This window comes from Mus musculus, chromosome 15 (assembly GCF_000001635.26).
Source record: "Mus musculus strain C57BL/6J chromosome 15, GRCm38.p6 C57BL/6J".
Taxonomy (NCBI): Eukaryota; Metazoa; Chordata; class Mammalia; order Rodentia; family Muridae; genus Mus; species Mus musculus.
Window position 1 is genome coordinate 100869241 of NC_000081.6, and position 15630 is coordinate 100884870.

At 48.0% G+C, this 15630-nt stretch overlaps 1 protein-coding gene across 10 annotated transcripts in view; it reads left to right on the top strand.

Annotated features, from left to right (window-relative positions):
- Window positions 1–622: 622 nt before the first annotated feature.
- Window positions 623–15630, top strand: part of Scn8a (sodium channel, voltage-gated, type VIII, alpha) — a 176076-nt gene continuing 161068 nt past the window's right edge. For 5 of the 10 annotated variants that reach the window (XM_006520656.2, XM_017316512.2, XM_017316517.2 and 2 more), the window contains exon 1: window positions 1398–1503. The gene's annotated coding sequence lies outside the window, so the exon portion shown is untranslated. Of the gene's footprint in view, window positions 1094–1386; window positions 1504–1660; window positions 1829–15630 lie in introns of those variants that run through there. The other 5 variants (XM_017316515.2, XM_017316519.2, XM_017316516.2 and 2 more) reach the window with 5 other exon arrangements.

Sequence of the window (15630 nt, forward strand, 5' to 3'; positions counted from 1 at the left end):
AAGCGCTTTGAACAGCAGCTCAGAACCTCCTTTCTTTTTGTTGTTATTTTAGCTTTGAAACATGGGGACCTCCAGCCTGAAACTTGCTATGTTCCCGAGAATGACCTTCTCTGGGTTACGTGGGTTACGTGGCTGGTGTCGGAGAGGCCCCCCAGGGCTTTGAGCATGTGGGCAAGCACGCTACCAATAGAGCACACCTGCAGTCCCTGAATTTTCTTAATTTTGTTAAGTTACCTAAAAGAATCCAGACATTTCCTTCCTAGATATTTATACCCAGAGAGATAAGAGAATGTCTTCATACAAAGATGCATTCATAGCAGATTAATCTGTAACGAGCAAAAACCTGGCGCTAGTTCAAATGTCATCAATAAGCAGTTTAAAATTTGGTATGCCCCTTCATAATGATTATTACCCAGTGGCAAGAAGAAATGAATACCTCGCGGCAGCATAAAAAAAAAAAAACTCAAAATAATCATGCTGAGAGAAGTGTCCTATACCCCTCCCCCCCAAAAAAAAGGTTCATACTGTATGATCCTATTAACTCTGGAAAATGCAAACCAATGTACAGTAATAGAAGATTAGCGGTTGCCTGGGGGAGGCTTGTGTGTGTGGGCAATGCAAAGCTGGATTGCAAAGAGGCACAAGGAAACTTTGGGCATGCCCATCACCTTAGTGTCGAGGAGTTCCTGCACGCACACACATGTCAAAATATATTCTAAACATGGCGCTTACCGTGAGCCAAATATATCTCGAGAAAGCTACTGTAAAATGCATGTAATGGACACATTATGCCACATCCCGTGCTGGGCTGTGTTAGAAAACTGTAAATGCACTTCCCCTTTAGTCTCTACAATAAAGCTATCAGCTTGGTGCCGCGATTGACTGTTCCCTTCTAGTGACAGAACACTGAGGTTTGGACAGGTTGTCACCCGCCACTGCTTAAAGAGGGTGCTGTTCAGTGTCAACTGAATTTGCGTTTCGAGAGACACCGCCAGGAGTCCTCCTCACCTTCACCGTGAAGCTCCTTAGGCATGTGGAAGCAGTTCAAAGGCTCATGCCAACTTCACAGATCTACCCACTGAGTTTGGAGAAGGTAAGGTGACCTCTAAGCTTCCAAACCCGAGGAAGCGTCTTTGCCACTCACGGCAGGCCCCTGTCGTAACACTAGCTTTCATTTGCTGTGCGTTGGATCAGTTGACCAAGGATCAAGTCAGATACTCCGACTGCGGTCGCACGGTGACCGGGCGTGCCCGGGAGCAAGGAGACTCTTGTCATTGACCAGGGCCGCAGAGCATCTATCGGGTGTCGACGCCGGTGCTCGTGGGGCCGGCGGGGGCGTCGCGGAGGCGGGCCCGGGGACGCTCCCAGGCGCTCGGGCGCGGCGCCCCCTGCCGGTCGGGCTCCGGCGCGCATCCAGTCCGGAGCGCCGGGACGCAGGCCGGGGAGCTGGGAGCGAAGAAGGCAGGCGAGCGGGCGAGCGGGCGGCCGGGCGCGCCCGGCAGGGTAGGTGCGGCGGGGCGGGCGCGGGGCGCGGGCGGCCGGGCGGCCGGGCGGCCGGGTAGGAGGACGGGCGGGCGCGGGGCGCGGGCGGGGGGCGCGCGCGGAGGGTCGCGCGGGGGCCCGGCGGCGGGGGCGCGCGGCGGCGCGCGCGGCGCGAGTCATCAATTATGCAAGGGCTCGCGCAGCGCGGGGGGCGGGCGCGGGGAGCGCTCCAAGATGGCGCCCACCGCAGTCCCGCCCGCCGCAGCCTCGGCGCCTCTGCAGTCCGGCCGCGCCTCCCGGGCCCCGCGCTAGGGCCGCCGCCGCCTCGCCCGCCGCCGCCGCCGCCGTAAGTTGCCCCGGAGCCCCCGGCCCGGCGCCGCTCCTCGGCCTGGGCTCCCCTCTCGCCCCGGGACCCTGGAGCGGGCTCGCCCCTCTCAGCCCGGGGCTTTGCCGCAGAGCGCACGGCGCGGCTCGCGGGCCGCGGGGCTCACGGGGCTCGCGTGGCCGCCGTGGAGCGGGGTTTATGCCCTTCGTGCTTTGCACGGGTGTTTGGAAGTCTTGCTTCCTTCTACGGTGTTTGCCGGGGTTCCTGAGGAGGATGGGGGACCACCAGCTCCCACCCCTGGACACCCTGCCCTCCAGGTTGCCTGGTCGTCCAGGGACGCGGGCTTGCCCCGGTGTCCCCTCGGCGCTGCAGCCGGCACCCAGCCCCCAGTGCCAGCCCGGCCGGGGCTCTCGGGCTGCTCTGCAGCCCCTCTTCTCTGCCCCCTCCCCCAGTCCTTACTGGATCCTCCCTCATTCGGCTCCACATTGCTAACAACTGCAGAAGCCGGGGGACTCATGGGCTCGTGGGGCAGTCAGGACACCTCCTGTCCTTCACTCCTTTACTTGGATGTATCATTCCCCCTCTCGCCAGGGTGCTCAGGGATTGTGTTGGAGCCCCTCGCGACCTTCCTTAGCAGGTTAGGATTCCTGCATCAGAGTACATCACTTTCAGAATATCCCCCTTCCCCCACCCCACCCCTACGCCACCCTATGCAGAGCTCGTTCCTCTCCTCGCTCCCTTCCCTCCCCCACCTTACCACGGGCAGCAGCACCCTGGGCTTCTTGTTAGCGTTGGGATACAGAACTGTTTGCCCAGATCCATAGCTTGGATCCTTCCTCTCTGCTTCACCCTTGGTACCCTGGGGACCGCAAAACCTCTGCATTTCTCCGGGGAGCACCGCTCTGTCCTCTCCATTGCCCGCAGCAACCACCGGTGGAGACTTGGCAGTTAACTTTCCGGGCGGTAGTGGGGGCTGTCAGACCCCTTCAGCGTCCCCTAGGTTCGAGTTAGGTTGGAGTGGGAGTTATTTTTCAGCCCAATAAGCAGGAATTCTCCAAACCATGCATTCCTTCCAACTACTCCACCCTGTGCCCTCTCCCTCACTTACACTGCAGTTTTTGAAGCACCGGGGGAATACATTTTATAACTGGAGGTTCCAAGATTCGCATCAGTGTTCATAATCAATGTCATCTGTTGGGGTGGAGGTGGGGGGAAAACATAGAAAAAACTTTGCATTGCACCTGGCCGAACTCGGGCAGGGAGAAATAGCAGGCTGCAAGGTCTGCTGCACAGGGGGAATGGCTTTTAATGCACAGTGGGGTGGGCATCCGGGAAGGCAGGGATTGGAAGCAGGAAGTGTGGGTAAGGGCCTTTAGGGCAAAGGGGGGGGGTGCTTTTTATAACTGTTTTCTCGAGTTTAAACCTGGAGATCCTTTAGGGAGGTTGTATGTGTGTTAGGATCGGGGGATGTCTTAGCTTTCCAAGGAGATTTCGGGTGTGGTAGGTTTTTAAACGTCTCACAGGCTCTCTTCCCTTTTCTCCATGTGCATTAGAAGATATGGGGGAGGGAGCCTTGTTCTTTCCTCAAAAATATGTTTTTGATGTGTAATGCAAATGGCTGGACAACGTTAATACCCAGTAGCAGGATGGCAGGAACCAAGAGGCTCAAACGCTCAAAACGCTGAAAGCTTTTAGCATTTTGTCTGTAACCTGGCTCTTGAAATACTGCAGCATTTTCCTCTGGAACTCATGACCCATAAGGCCTTCAGTTCTCCCTGAAAGAGGATTTGATTGCTGTGTGTGGGGGTAGTGATGGTTTGGTGTTCCGTGAGAATTGTGTCTGTCCTAGAAATTGAAGCTCTCCGGAGAGGGGCTGCAAGCATGTTCTGTGTTCTCAGAACATCTGATGTGTGTAGATATAATATGTCTCTTACTGGGATGTGGTGGGTTTTGTGTAGCAATTTCTGTGATGGTTCAGGCTAGCTAGTCACTGGTTTCTTGGGGTCGCTTTGAGAGACTGACTTTATATGCCTTCGGTTTTCATTTGAGGTTTTGTCAACTTTCCTATAAATATCTGGAAAATTTTCTTTTAAATTAACAAGGATAGGGACTTGGGATATAGTGTATTTAAAAACAAATAGCTATACGGTTGCTTGAAGGAGGACTCTAATCAGTTCACCCTGACGCTCGCTCCTGTCGGCATTGCCTTTCCTTGGCGTTACGCTTGCTAGAGCGGTACCTGCTGCGGTGCTGAAGGACAGCTCCCTGGCTTGTGTGGCTGAAGTCACGGTGGAAGGGACTGGATTCGCTTTGCCGCTATGAACAGCAGGCTTTCCCCGTGATGTGGATCTGCATGTGCATGCGCAGCTGGGTCGTACTTGAGGTTGAAGGTCTGGTTATCACATTTTTCCTACTCCCACGTAACTCCTCACTTCAGCTGTCCCTCACAGAGAGGCAGTGCTGTTTTGGCTTCAGCAGATCGGTATGTAAGGCATACATTCTGCTGACCGCATGGTTTCAGGACCCCCCCCCCCCCCGGTCATTTCAAATAGCAAGAAACTGTCAATATTACGGTAATTTGGTCTTTGCCAGAAGAAATTCGATAGCTAACCAAGTTAAGCTGAATCTGAAGGGTACTTTTGCTAGGTTGATCTAAACAGTGAGCTGGGGATGGGACTCAGCAGGCCAGCTTGCGAACCATTATGTCTCTGTGGTATGCTGGTCTAAAATTGTTTTAAAATCATAGATTAAGAAGGTGGAACATAAAATTCAACTTGCTCAGCCTCCTGCCTCCCTTGGGAATCCTTCTTATAGGACCCCCTCCACTTTGAATACTTTGTTGGTAGGGAACTCAGTGTCACAGAAAATGGCTCACCCCGGTGGTTGAAATACTTTAATCTCTCTTAGAAGGTAACATGTGTCACATTGAAGGACATACTTTGGAACTACATAAGGGGCAAAAGTCTTTCACATGCTTGCTATCATGAAAGCCGAGACAACATTTTGTAGAGAGCTGGAAGACACTCCACCTATTTGAAAAGAATGCAAAGAAACATGGCTACCTAAAGTGAGAGAGGGTTCTATGAATGGAAAGAAAACTCTTTCATGTGCTGGGGTTATGTAACAAGTCTGGAAAGCACCTGATTTACTTAATGGGTGTTTAACCCCTGTGAGTTACACTGGGAAAGGCCTTACGCCCGTACTGTAGAGGAAGTATTAAGGATAGCTTATCCAGAGTGTGCCCAGTTGCCACAGTTATAAAAAATAACAAACACTGGTTGCAGAAATAGTATGGAGGGAAGCCCTGGCTTTTACTGCTCAGCAGGAGCATTGGCCACATGTGCTTGTGCCTTTCAGTTATAAGCTACACTTGCAGAAGTTGCTCAAATGATACTTTCCAAGTTGTAGCTTTCATGTTCTTAGACTCAGGGTCTAATAGACCCAGGGGCTCAGACATTAAGTTGTTACATTTCCATTTGCCTTTCCCCTTAATCCTTTAAACAATTTTCAGGAAACTATCTTTAATGTGAAAGAATTTACCCAGAGTAATCCCCACCCCTTTTTAAGTCTCTTGGCTAAAATGTAGCACATTAATTAGAGGGATAAAGACCCCCAGTCAGTAACTTGATGACCATTGTCATCCAGTACTTCCCAGGTGTAAGACACTGTATCAGACATGGACACATTTGCTAAATAGCACCAACTTAGAAACCATGACCTGCTCGAAACCGTGGCTGTAAGAGAGCCAGAGGTAGAAACACAACTTTGGCCCTGTGGGCATATCGATCGGAGAAATGTTGTGTGACTGTCAGGTTAAGCTCAGTGGTTTTTACCTAAAAATAGTTTTCAAAAGGGTGGAAAATAAATGTGGGGAAAGAGAAAGGAGAAGGCAGCTGAAGTTGTTTCTGTCCCTTTGTGAAGTTAGGACACATAGTCAAATGCTATGTCATGGAATAAGGAAAAGTAACCCAACCAATTGCCATTGTCGAAGGTAACTACAGGCCTTGGACAGAGCTAGTTCAAATCCTGACTTGGCTACTTGCTTTTTAACCTCGGGCAAGTTATCTAGTTTCTCTGGGTTTGTAAACATAGGAGTAATAATGCCTTCAATGCCACGCTTGTGGGGATTATATAAAATCTGCTTCCGTCCTCTCGAGGTTTGGCAGCTTAGTGGGTATTTGCATGTGTATCTGATATATATGTAAGTTTCAGTAGTCTGAAAGCAGATAATTCCTGGAAGTCTGCGCAGGAGGCGGGGTCTGCAGGTTCCTTAACCTGAATGGACATTGCTAGTCTCAAATGAGAAAAATTATACCATACAGGTGCTGCGCTGACCCCACACCGCCCCATGATTGCATTTGCCCAAGCAGCTCTTTTCCCAGTCCCCCTGAAGTGTGCCGTGCTGGCGTTACTTACCACAAGGGACTGCTTTAGCACTCCGGCTGGAAGGCAACTGGACTGTTTTATCTACAGATCTAAAGATGGAGCCCTACCAGTCTTCTCACATGAGCTGGGTTTTTATCAGTGCGGTAGTTTGCAGTGGCTTCTGTCCTCATATTGGGACTCACAGGTGGCCACCTGCCTTGGGTGGTAGTCATTCTATTTACAGAAGCTCAGCCTATCCTTCTAGCTGGTGGTTGTTTAGAACTAGGGAAGGTGAGTGTTATTCCGTGTTACATCTTAGGAGATGGCGAACCCAAAAGGCGGAGTTGTCCAGGGGTGAGGATGACATGAGAGGTGGAACCGAGGCTGCCACGGAGCCTGGTTGATTCACACTTAAAAGATCCCCCCCTCCCCCATGAAATGGTGTTACATTCTGATGTTCATATAACCAAGTAAAATGAACAGTTTTGGTTTATTTTAAGAAATTATCATTATCCTAGGTAGCTAAACATATCTTCGTGAGTGGGCACGGTGAAAGATTCGGAGATAGGCAGAAGCACGGCTCAAGAAGCGTCTGGAAAAGGGGGAGGGGCGAGGGAAGGTGACCTGAGATCTGTCAGGAAGGGGTTGAGCTTGCATGCATTTCCCTCTGTGTGTCCTAACGCTCTGCCCCAAAGGAAAATCAGAACATAGCTGTGTTCTAGGGGACTGCCACACCCCTGTGTTTGTGTGTCTTTCTCCCTGTGTCTTGCAAATAAATACCCTTCTGTGGGGACTGGGAATGTCTCTCACCTCCATCCTGCATTAACGGGGACCTCAGGAAAGTTTGGCTGCTGACACCAGGGGCAGCTTTGCTCACGCTTGAAGCTGGAGGTCTTGGCGGACAGAGCATGCTGGGAACAGGTGCTGCTAGGTGAGACCTAGAGACCTAGGGTTGTTCTTGGAAGGATATAGGCTGGGAAGGAGCAGGTGAAAGGGGGAAGTAGCCAAGAGTTTCCTCAGGCATGGAGACATATGGCCATAGCAAAGGAAACTAAGTGGCACAAAACTGGGAGTCTGAGGGTTTGGGGTGGTGTGTGTATGTCTCTGTGTGTGTGTGTGTATGTGCACCCATTTGTGTGCATGTGTGTATGCATGTGGGGGTGTATGTGTGTGCATGCATGTGTGTGTGTATGTGTGTGTGTGTGTGTGTATGTGTGTGTATGTGTGTGTATATGTGTATGTGTGTGTATGTGTGTGTATGTGTGTGTGTGTGTATGTGTGTATGTGTGTGTGTATGTATGTGTGTGTGTGTATGTGTGTGTGTGTGCATGCATGTGTGTGTGTGTATGTGTGTGTGTAGAAGTTTGCAGCATTTCTGTAACCTTATGGTGGTAGGGAGAGGTTTTCAATGTCACTGGGACTTGTCCAGAGGTCTGGAAATGGAGAACACTGAATCCCTCAAAAGCTGTTAACTGACACCTTCCCTGTTCTCTTGGTTAGTGCATCTTGTATGCTGTTAAAGGCTTTGCCGTTCCAGGCAGTACAGGCTTACAGGAAAGTTACTTCACTTGCGTATCAGCATTCCCACCAGAGTGAACTCGGGGAGTCAGGGACAGTCAGTCAGGTTAGTTTTAACAGTTAGGTAACTTTTAATGATGAAAGGGATCAAGACTACTTCCTCAGTGAAAAAGCAGTCCGCTTCCACTGTAATTCCTTCCTGTCTTTATTCTAAAGACAGTTAAATACCGAGCCTCCGGAAGCTCAGGGTCTGTTGCAAACCATCCGAAACAGCGGCTTTCTTGTTTTGCCAAGCAGTGTTTGTGAGTGAGTGAGGTTGTTTGCTGTATGGTGAGCTCTGTACTTCAGCTCTTTAATTAAGGATGACGCCGTGAGCTTTGGTGCCACATCCACTACTGCCTTTTCGACTTAGCAGTAAGCAGAATAAAACGATTTCAAATGAAAACAAATTAGTGCATTATTATTAAACTGCAGAGGAATATTAAGCAGGTTGTAAATGAGCCTGGCAGAACTTTCTCAGAGGTCAGAATATCCAGAAACCTCATTTGCTACAGAATTCTCAGTTGGATTTCCTAGGATTTGCTGTAAAGAGATGTGATCCCTTGTTTATAGGGAAAGTGCCTTGAGTGTGATAGCCATGCTTTAAACATTGGCATTGTTCGGCTAGGGTCAGGGGAACGTTCAGAGTATGAGGGGTTATCAGAGGGCGTGGGGGTCCAACAGACATGGGAGTTGGGGTGTGACTGTGAGAAAGGCTCATACCTTAAGACAGGTGTGCGGTCTTCTGAAGACTCCTGGGGAGGGGGTCCATCTCTGGGCTCATTTCTGGATGACAGTGGTTCCGATCTCTGGGACAGAGCTCAGAACCTTGGGAAGGTGCAGTCTCACTTGTTTGTGTTCAGTCTTGTTCTGTCTCTGCTACATTGTTTTCTTCACCTGATTGCTGTGTTGGGAAAACTGGGGGGAGGGGGGGCGTCTTCTTGCTTTATGGAAATAGGGCTGACAGACTTAATGCTCACTGTTAGTCGTACTGTAAGAGCCTCTCCACACCGGCAGTCTTGTGCTCTCCCTTCCATTCTGCCTTAAAGACACTGCCTTTGAATTTACTTGCTTAAGTGGTTGCTAGAGACAGAGGGTTCAAGACCAACGTGGTTGAATTGTCTCTTCCTATCTCTCAGCCTTCCACTACACATTCCATATGCCCAGTCGTGAATACTAGGTCTTGGGCACATGCACACAGTAGCCCCTCCTACCCAACTCAACCCTTTCCCATCATCCTTTAGAAAGCTTTTATCTTTAAAGTACTTATTTTATACATATGGGAGTTTTGTCTGCACCACGTGCTTGTCTGGTGCCTGCACAGGACAGAAGGAGGCATTGGGTTCCTGTCCCTGGAGTTACAGGTCATTGTGAGCAGCCGTGTGGATGCTGGGAATGAACCCGGGACCTCTGGAAGAGCAGCCGGTGCTTTCAAAGGCCGTCTCTCCAGCCCACTCAGAAAGACTAAATAATTTGACAATTCGATCTCTCATTGTAATCCTTCCTCTACTTTGTCATATACATAACTCCACTGTGTTTTCCTTTTATTGATGAAAATTTTACACTAATGTTTTGGGTTATTTAATGTAAAAAGTTAGTTTGGGTGAAACATCCTCTCCTACCACTTGAATTGCTTTTTGGAGTTCCCATGTAGAGGAGACATAGTCTAAGCGGTCCCTTGGTTTCTATGGGGAACTCTGTTGTCCCTCCTGACCACAGCAGTCTACAAATATTTATTAAATACACCCAAGGGAGAGAGGGGACTGTAGCAGGTACTGAGAGCTGTATAAAAGATCTCTTTGTATTCTAGAAACTTACCTGGTCAATTAAGTACTAAATATAAAATCCTAAAGAATAGGTTTTCATAATGGTTCAATGATTGAAAAGGGTTTAATTGCCAGCTGAGTGGTGTAGCTGGCAATTAGTTAATAAGTTGATTTCCCCTGAGATACAGTCTCACGCTGAAGCACACTGGCCTACACACGTCTTCCAAGCTCACCTCAAACTCGTGGCTATACTGCCACAGCCTCACGAGGGCCACCATGCCTGGCCAGAGAGCTAATTTTTCAGAAAATCTTCAGACTGGTTTGATCAGGAGCAGGTTGTTGGAAGATGTCTGCTCCGAGCTTTGCGTTATGTTGTGAGACGGTAAGAACGTAGAGTGTTCTGGGGGAGTAGTGCGCAGTCTAGGTGGGCTGGCTGGGTACAGTTCCCCAGTTGCAGAGAAGCCTGCAAAAATAGCAGTGGGTTAGGCAACGTTAAAGGCTTTTCAGCTGTGCTCATGTCGGTGGACAGCACAGACGGTTGAGAGGAGTGCTAACCGAGCCACAAACGAGGCCATGACGTCATGGTCTGGGGAAATCACGTAGCTGTGTTTGACAGGATGGCGCAGAGCAGGGCGTGGACAGCCGAGCAGCTGGCAGTTTGATTTGGCCTCATTGTATATGGGTGAAAGCTTGACTTGTGGTCAGGATGGATGGGAAAGAAGGCAAACAGAACTTTGAATACGTGTGCCACATGGAGTCTTATGTTAGGGGAACTTTTTTTTTTTTCTAATTTTAAAATTATTTTTCTGCAGGGATTTCTCCCCACGAGCTTCTGGGTTTATTTATTGATTTGTTTATTCTTTTGGGAAAACCTGTCTTTTGAGCTTGTTTAATTCTTACACTCTCCCTGATGAAGGACTCCTGCTTTTATGTTGGAGTCTTGATCCATTTATACATCATTGTTTTAATTAAAAATGTTGTTACACTTTGTTCAACGAGTGTATATGTGTATGCACAGGGGTTCATATTACCACGGTGCACTTGTGGCTGTCCAGGGGCATCTTGAGAGAGAGAGAGAAGGTTCTCTCCTCCCACCATGTGGGGTCTAGTCATCAGACTTAGTGGCGAGTGCCTTAGTCACTGAGGTATATCAGTAGCTCTCCATTAACACACCCTCCCCTCTTCAGTTACAGTTGTTACAAGTTGAGTCCATTAGTGTAGCCCATAAGTGTGTTTGGGGGCTGACTGCTTGATAGTGGATAACCAGTCGGGCTTGTCATTGATGTCATGAACTACCTGTGGCTCTTCATCTAAGTGGGCTTTGTGAGATTCCCTCACCCACACTGGCATGTCAACTGGTGTCACTGTTCAGGTTTGTCTAGACAACTGTATTGCTGCGGTTTTGGCTTCCCAGTCCTATATACAAGGCACACTCTTGCAGCAGAAACCCCAGTCCTCTGGCTCAAATAATTTTCTGCCCCTCTTCTATTCCAATAATCTTCACCTCCCCTTCTCCCTTGATATTCTCAACTAACCTTACATAAGGAGGATGCGGAGTAAGAGGCACACACCTTTTCTTAGGCTGTGACTGATAAAAGGCGTTCTCTTGCTGAAACAATGAACCTCTTTTGAACAGAGGCTCTCAGGGTAGCCACTAAAAGGTTTTAGGAGGTAAGAACAGAGGGAGGGAGGAGGGGGAGGTCTTATTCATGCTGTGACTTTCCATTCAAGTACTGAGTCTTAGCTGTCAGTGGTGAGAGCTGGCTTGGGTGAGAAGTGGATCTGAAGTGCATGACCGCGGTCCCTGATCCAGCAAAGGTCTCTGTAATTTGCAGCACAGGTACACTTGGGAAACTTGGCCTTGTTCATCCTTCTTCTACTTAGCAAAGATCTTCAAATAAGAAGGAAAATAAAAGAGAGAGTCTTTTGAATATCAGAATCGATATACCAAAATATATTTAGAAAAAAGCACATTAGAAATTTCCTTCAATAAAAAATAATGAAATTATTTTTATTAAAATTCATTTTTTTAAGTCACCAGAGTTGCTTGAATAACTTGGACCCCTTTAAATACCTTTACATCTACCTGTTTGTGTTCAGATGTGGCCTCTGTGGCTTACTGTGGAGCCAGGAGAACAAGCTGAGATCATGAACATGATGTAAATGGATTTAGCATTCTGTGTAGGGATGCACAGCATCCTTGCAGCAATCCCACGAGGAGTGGAGCATCGCTGTGCTGTGTGTGCACACACCTGCTTCCTAGGTAGGATGTACAGGCTAAGGCATTTAAACAGAAGCGCCCTGTGACATGCTCTGGGGCTCGCCTGGGTGAGGCGGGTCTACTTGGCTCCTGCAGAGAAATGAGGGCAGTCTGCTGTGTAGATCTGTATGTTCCAGTGCAAGGAAGGAATAGAGAGCTGTAGGTGTCCTTTAAATCTTTTATTTGTAATGTTTCTCCTTTTCCTGTCTCTAAAAGAAGAAGAGGTAGTGTAAAACCCAGTGCGGCTTATAATGGTGTAAGCAGGGGTCTCGTAGTTCTCAAGTACTTCACCAGGAACTTCCCTCGTAAGTGCCCAAAGAAGATGAATAAAAACATTTGGGGGGCATCTTAAGATAGACCCTAAGCATCTGAAGGTCCTCAGAGCTTTACAGGTCGAAGAAGAGTCCTTTTCTGTTACGGTGTGCTGAGTGACTACTGAGGATTTATTGTTGGTTATACTGAATGGTCCCTGTACCCATTTAGTTAGAGTATGCTTAGCCTGACTCCTGAGGTGTGCCTTGTGCCTAAGTCACAGGTTATCTTTGTCCTAGTAGCCTGTAGTCTGTGTGTGCGGTTTATCTTCGGTTCATTGGCAGGCTGCCTCCTGGTGTCTGGTGTGTAGGTTGGAAAATCCCAGAGTCTTGCTGGGAGCACTCTGAGGGGCTCTGTAAGAGCAGTCAGTCTATCTCTTGGTTATAATCTGTTGCAAAAACAAACTCATGAACCAAAGAAAACAAAGTAAAGGCCCGGAGGAAGCAGGTGAGAATGTGTCCAGTTCCAGCAGGACTCCAGTAGCACTGCTCTGTGGAGAAGTGTGGGACTCTCAGGGCTTTTCCTGATCTTTTTGTTGCAGTACTTAACCACAGAACATAGTAGGGACTCTTATTTGTGGCGGTAGACTTTGGGATGTATAATTATGAAAAAAACAGCGATTGATCTGTGGAATCCAAGACATGGATGGTAGTCCAAATTCTGGACAACTACATAAAAGATAAGTTTCTATGACCAAAATTTAGAGCTTAGAACCCTGCACTCTAGTTCTGTGTACAGGCCAGCAGTGTGCCTGAGAGAATATGGAACTTATTCCTGTCCTGTTAGGGTTCTGTCCCCAGGAATAAGAGTCAGTGTGACCAGAATTTGAAAAACTTATGTATCTAGCTTAGAGATAGTGGATATATATTTTTCACTTTAACATTTCAAACAGCTTTGGTTTTCTTATATTTATATTTAAATTTGTGGAAAGCAAAATTGAAAAAAATTGTTTCTAGTGTCAACAGACCAGATCCCCTGGAGCTCCCGGGGACTGGACCACCAACCAAAGAATACAGATGGGGTGACCCATGGCACTGGTCACATATGTGGCAGAGGATGGTCTTGTAGGACATCAGTGGGAAGAGAGGCCCTTGGGCCCGAGGGTGTTCAATGCCCAAGTGTAGGGGAATGCCAGGGTGGGAGGATGGGAGTGGGTGGATGGGGGAGCACCCTCATAGAGGCAGGGGGTGAGGGGTGGGATAGGGGTTTCCGAAGGGGAGATCTGGGAAGGGGAAAACATTTGAAATGTAAATCAAATATCCAAGAATGAATGAATGAATAAATAAACAAATAAATTTGCCCCCCCCCAAATTGTTTCTGAGTTAATAAACACATAGATTCATATAAGTATAACTACTGTCAGGACGAAGAAGAGTTCTACTGCCCCTTAAAAGTCCTACTGGTCCTTTTGTAGTGACTCTTGGCAAGCCCTGACTGGCTCCCCGATCCAATGAGTCTACCTTTCCCAAATGGCATATAAATAAATAGAACCATACTGTAGCATCTAAATCCTTGAGCCTGGCCTCTTTTGTTCAGTGTGGTATCTTGGTGATGTATGTTGTACCAATTGGTTCTTTGTTATTGGTGAGTGGTATCTTACTGTAGAGAATTGAATTGTTTGTCACATTGTATCTAACACTGTGTTTAACAATTTGCTTATTCATCTGTGGAGGGACCTTCAGAATGTGGGATGTTTCTGGCTATTGTGGATAACGGCTGCTGTACAGGTCTTTGTGTAGCCTAAATTCACATTTCCCAGAGGTTGTTCCTAAGAGCGGGACTGCTGAGCTGGGTGGTGGTGCACACCTTTAGTCCCAGGAGTTGGGGGTGGGAGGGGGCAGAGGCATGCAGATCTATAGGCGTTCGAGGCTAGCCTTGTTTACAAAGTAAGTTCCAGGACAGCCAGAGCTACACAGAGAAACCCTGTTTCGAAAAAAATAAACACAAAAACAAACAAAACGAGTGGGACTTTGGCAAGTATAAGTATACGTGTGTCTTTTGGGCATGTGTGTACACACAACAGCTTGTGCCTGTGTAAAGGCCAGAGGTGAACACTAAGTACCTTCCTCCACAACCTACCTCGTGTTTTTGAGGCAGGTTCTCACTGACCCTGGAGCTCACTGACTGCCTGGACTCAGGTTAGCGAGCCCTCCTGCCTTTACTGTGAGGGCTGGGATTACAGGTGCCTGCAGCTGGGCCCCGCTTTTTATGTGGATGCTCAGGTCTGACCCTGTGCTTGCACAGCAAGTACCTTACGCCACGGAGACATTAAGGGTAAACTAGTAAACTGATTTCCCGTGCAGCTACATTGCTGTGCATCATCTCCAGACGCCAAGGGAGCACCAGGCTTGGTTGCTGTACTCCCCCATCTGTAAGTGAGGAGTCAGTGGGTCCCACTGTGGTTTCCGGTTGTGGTCCTCTGGTGGCTACCGATACTGAGTATCTTTTTACAAGCTTTTTTTGCTGTCTGTACACAGGTGGTGAAGTCTGTTCCGATATTTTGCCCATTAGAATATATTGGATTTCTTATTGTGAGGTTTGCTTCTGTGTATGTGTGTGTGTGTGTGGTATTTAATTATATACTCTTGATACGTCTTTCCTCAGGTTAATCATTTGGACAGGCTTTCTCACAGGGCGGACATTTCTTTTCCTTCTCGTTTGTAAGACAGATTTAAAATTTTTGATTAAGTATAATGTCGTCGTCCCCCCCCCTTTTTTTTCTCTTTTATGGATTGTCTTTCTTTTTTTTTTTTCAATTTTTAAAAAATATTTTTATTAGGTATTTTCCTCATTTACATTTCCAATGCTATCCCAAAAGTCCCCCATACCCCCCCCACTCCCCTACCCACCCACTCCCACTTTTTTGGCCCTGGCGTTCCCCTGTACTGGGGCATAAAAAGTTTGCAAGTCCAATGGGCCTTTCTTTCCAGTGATGGCCGACTAGGCCATCTTTTGATACATATGCAGCTAGAGTCAAGAGCTCCGGGGTACTGGTTAGTTCATAATGTTGTTCCACCTATAGGGCTGCAGATCCCTTTAGCTCCTTGGGTACTTTCTCTAGCTCCTCCATTGGGGGCCCTGTGATCCATCCAATAGCTGACTGTGAGCATCCACTTATGTGTTTGCTAGGCCCCGGCATAGTCTCACAAATGGATTGTCTTTCTAATGACATACATATAAACCCTTTCTGTCTAACCCAGGATGGTCTTCAATGATGTCTTTAATACAAGTTTTATGGTGTTACACCTAGGCTTGCGATTCAGATGCGTTCCTTTTGTAGCATGTTGGTTTTGTTCCGTGTATTCTTTTCATGGTTCCTCACCGTTGTGGGAGAGATTACCTTTCTCTGTGGAGTTGGCTCTGCGCCTTTCCCAAGGCAGCTGGCTCTGTCTGCATTTGTCTGGGCTCTGTTCTGTTTCAGTGTTTTGAATGTTGGTCCCTTCATGTGTGCCACCCCTGCCAGCCATAGCATTACAGCAAGAGCTTAGGATGGTCAAAGGAATTTTCCTGCTTTGTTCTGGAAATCAGGCAGAATTGGCTTGAATTTTGATCAGAACGCTCTT